Source organism: Hordeum vulgare, chromosome 3H (genome assembly GCF_904849725.1).
Source record: "Hordeum vulgare subsp. vulgare chromosome 3H, MorexV3_pseudomolecules_assembly, whole genome shotgun sequence".
NCBI classification, from domain to species: Eukaryota; Viridiplantae; Streptophyta; class Magnoliopsida; order Poales; family Poaceae; genus Hordeum; species Hordeum vulgare.
The window spans coordinates 464,219,242-464,223,935 of record NC_058520.1 but is presented as its reverse complement, the minus strand read 5'-3'; positions in this window follow the sequence as shown (position 1 = coordinate 464,223,935).

Sequence of the window (4,694 nt, the reverse complement as noted above, 5' to 3'; positions counted from 1 at the left end):
GCCTTGGGAATCCCCAAGCTTGATATCTTTCCACTCTTTATCCATTTTTCCATGAGAACATCACCCGAAACTTGAAAACTTCACAACACAAAACTTAAACAGAAACTCGTGATATCATTAGCACAAGAAAACAAACTACCACCTCTTTAGGTACTGTAGAAATCTTGAATTCTATTTATATTGGTGCTAGATTAATTTATTCTCACTTTTCAAAGGCTAGTACCCCCCTATACTATCCATAGTTTCATCAAAACAAGCAACCAACACAACAAAAACAGAATCTGTCAAAAACAGAATTTGTCAAAATCAGACCAATCTGTAGCAATATGTATACTTCGTATACTTCTGGTACCTCAAAAATTCTGAAACATTACGACTGCCTGGGAAAAAGGCATATAAACCAGCAGCAAAAATAATCAACCCAAAAGCTCTTTCTGAATAAAAATGAAAAATAATCTCGTGAACGAAACATTTCTGTCTTTTTCCAGCACGATCAAACAACCATCACCAAGACTAGTCATAAAGGTTTTGCTTGGCTCAAACACAAAAAGAAACACAAAAGACACAATCATAATAGAATTATGATGGTGTGGACGCAAAAAAATAGAAAGAAAAAGATAAATTCATTGGGTTGCCTCCCAACAAGCGCTATTGTTTAACGCCCTTAGCTAGGCATAAGGCGATAGAATCACGTATCGTCGTCTTTGGTGCTCAAACCATAAGTAGCCCTCATCATAGATTCATAAGGCAATGTTATTTTCTTTCTAGGAAAATGCTCCGTGCCCTTCTTTAAAGGAAATTGAAATCTAATATTCCGTTCCTTCATATCGATGATAGCACCAATAGTCATTAGGAAAGGTCTACCAAGAATGATAGGGCATGTAGGATTGCAATCAATGTCAAGCACAATGAAATCCACGGGTACATAGTTCCTATTTGCAATAATTAGAATATCATTGATCCTTCCCATGGGTTTCTTGACAGCAGAATCCACAAGATGCAAATTAAGAGAACACTCCTCAATCTCATTAAAACCCAGAACATCACATAAAACTTTGGAATCGCGGAAACACTAGCACCAAATCACAGAAAGCATTGCATTCATAGTTTTTGATTTTGATAGTACGTTCCCACTCATCATGAAGCTTTCTAGGGATAGAAACTTCCAATTCAAGTGTCTCTTCAAGAGATTTTATCATAGCTTCGACGATATGATCGGTAAAGGCCTTGTTTTGGCTATAAGCGTGTGGAGAGTTTAGCATGGTTTGCATCAAGGAAATGCATTCAATCAAGGAGCAACTATCATAATTGAAGTCCTATAAATCCAAAGTAGTAATTTCAATTTCATTACTACTCAAGGTTTTAATATCTTCTATTCCACTTTCAATGCTTTTAGCATCAAGATAGATGGGCTCCGAATCATTGGGGCATTTTTCAACCAAAGTGGATTCATATCCAGCCCCATCATCATTAGGTTTGACACAAGAAAACAAAGATTCAATGGGAGTCACACCAAGCACTTTAAGATCTTCGTGATTCTTATCACGAGAACACGCCCTTTTAAGCCATTCATGTCTAGCACGAATTTGGGCGGTTCTTTCTTTGCTCTCACTCATGGAAACACGCATAGCTTTCAAAGTTTCATCCATATTGATCTTGGGAGGAGCACATCTAACTTTCAAAGCATCAATATCACTAGACATTCTATCAACGCTCCTAGCCAAATCATCAATTTTGAGTAGTTTTTCCTTTATGGAAGCATTGAAAATCTTTTGTGAGTTGATAAACTCTTTGATATTACTCTCTAGATCAGAGGATAATCTATTGTAATTTCCATGAGTATTGTTGTAGGAGTTGCCAAAGTTATTTGAGGGGTTACTAGGAAAAGGACTAGGAACATAGTTTCCTCTAAAAGCATTGTTGTTGCCAAACTTATTCCTACCAACAAAATTAACGTCCAAGCTAGCGTTGCTACTCTCAATCAAGGAAGAAGGGCATGTAACTAGAATCTAAAGGAGCACTTCTACTAGCAACCAAATTCATTAACTCGTCCATCTTAGCACTCTACGAGTTAATTTCTTCTATAGCGTGTACCTTTTTACTAGTAGGTGACCTTTTAGTGTGCCACTGAGAGTAGTTCATCATGATATTGTCTAGGAGTTTTGTGGCTTCTCCTAACGTGATTTCCATGAACGTTCCACCTGGGGAGGAGTCCAAGATATTTCTAGAAGCGAAATTCAAGCCAGCGTAAAAGATTTGTATAATCATCCAAAGACTCAAGCCATGAGCGGGGCAATTTCTAATCATTAATTTCATTCTCTCCCAAGATTGTGCAACATGTTCATGATCAATTTGCTTAAAATTCATGATATCATTACGGAGAGAGATAATCTTAGCCGATGGAAAATACTTGGATATGTAAGCATCTTTGCACTTGTTCCAAGAATCAATACTATTTTTGGGCAAAGACGAAAACCAAGTTTTTGCTCGATCTCGCAACGGGAAAGGAAAAAAGCTTCAATTTAATCACATCATTATCCACATCTTTCTTCTTTTGCATATCGCAAAGCTCAATGAAGGTATTAAGATGTGATGCGGCATTTTCACTAGGAAGGCCGAAGAATTGCTCTTTCATAACAAGATTCAGCAAAGCAGCATTGATTTCCTATGATTCCGCACTAGTGGCGGGAGCAATCGGAGTACTAATAAAATCATTATTTTTAGTATTCGAGAAGTCACAAAGGTCGGTGTTTTCAGTCATGGTGACTTCAGCAAGCAAGCAAACACACAAGCGAACAGAAAGCAAGCGAGAGAAAAGGGCAAACGAAAAATGCAAATATTTTTGTAAATTTTTGTTTTTCAGAAGTGGGGGAGAGGAAAACGAGAGGCAAAGAAGTAAATGCAAGAGATGAGTTTGCGACACTTACTTGGATGAGTTCTTGACTTGATCCTCCCCGGCAACGACGCCAGAAATCCTTCTGCTACCTCTTAAGCTTGCGTTGGTTTTTCCCTTGAAGAGGAAAGGGTGATGCAGCACAGGAGCAGTAAGTATTTCCCTCAGTTTGAGAACCAAGGTATCAATCCAGTAGGAGAATCGCGTCAAGTCCAGAGTACCTACGTAAACACAAAAGAGCTTGCACCCAACAATATAAATGGGTTGTCAATCCCTTCAAGATTGATTGCAAAGTGAGATGTGAAGGCGGAAAGTGCAACGAAGTAAAAGAGTAAGGCTGAAAATATGGTGTGAAGTAGACCCGGGGCCAATAGTGTTCACTAGAGGCTTCTCTCAAAATAGCAAATGATACGGTGGGTGAACAAATTACTTTCGAGCAATTGATAGAACCGCGCAAAGTCATGACGATATCTAAGGCAATGATCATACATATAGGCATCACGTCCGAGACAAGTCAACCGATACTTTCTGCATCTACTACTATTACTCCACACATCAACCGCTATCCAGCATGCATCTAGTGTATTGAGTTCATGACAAACAGAGTAACGCTTTAAGCAAGATGACATGATGTAGAGGGATAAACTCAGACCAATGTTGAAAACCCCATCTTTTTACCCTTGACCGCAACAACACGATGCGTGCCTCGCTACCCCTTCTGTCACTCGGTGAGGCCACCGCACGGTATGAACCCAAAACCAAGCACTTCTCCCATTGCAAGAATCATAGATCAAGTTGGCCAAACAAAACCCACAACTCGAAGAGAATTGCAAGGATATGAAATCATGCATAAGAGATCAGAAGAAACTCAAATAAGATTCATAGATAATCTGATCATAAATCCACAATTCATCGGATCTCGACAAACACACTGCAAAGAAGATGACATCGCATAGATCTCCATGAAAATAATGGAGAACTTTGTATTGAAGATCCAAGAGAGAGAAGAAGCGATCTAGCTACTAGCTATGGACCCGAAGGTCTATGGTGAACTACTCACGCATCATCGGAGAGGTCATGGTGTTGATGAAGAAGCCCTCCGTATCCGAAACCCCCCTCCGGCATGGCACCAGAACGTGCCCCAGATGGGATCTTGCGGAGACAGAAGCTTGCGGCAGCGGAAAAGTATTTTCGTGGATCTCTCGCGCAGTTTTGGAATTTTTCTGAATTTATAGGCGGAAGAGGTAGGGCAGACGTGCCACAGGGGGCCCACAAGCCTGCTAGGCACGGCCCCCTGGCCGCGCCTAGGGGGCTTGTGGGGTCCCCTGCTGGCCCCTGCCTTGGTTCTCAAGTCTGGCGCGTATCTTCTGTTCCGGAAAAAATCTTTTCGGAAGTTTTATTCCGTTTGGACACCGTTTAAAATCCTCCTATGAAAAGGGTCAAAAACACGGAAAAAACAGGAACTGGCACTTGGCACTGAGTTAATAAGTTAGTCCCAAAAAAGATATAAATGCATACAAAACATCCAAAGTTTGAAAATATAATAGCATGGAACTATCAAAAATTATTGAAACGTTGGAGACGTATCAAGGCAACTCATGGGTTGCGTTGGGACCGATTGTGTGGTGTGTTTGCCTGGTCGGACGTGACTGTGGCGAGGTCCTTTGGGAAGCCCTAGGGTAACGAGGTAGGCTGATAAGTTTATGCCGGCCAGGCCCTCATCGCCAGCAAGAAATGTAAGGGATCCAAAGTTTAGGCTCTTCCCTATGGGTAGGTCGTTGGAAGCAGATAAAGACCCGAT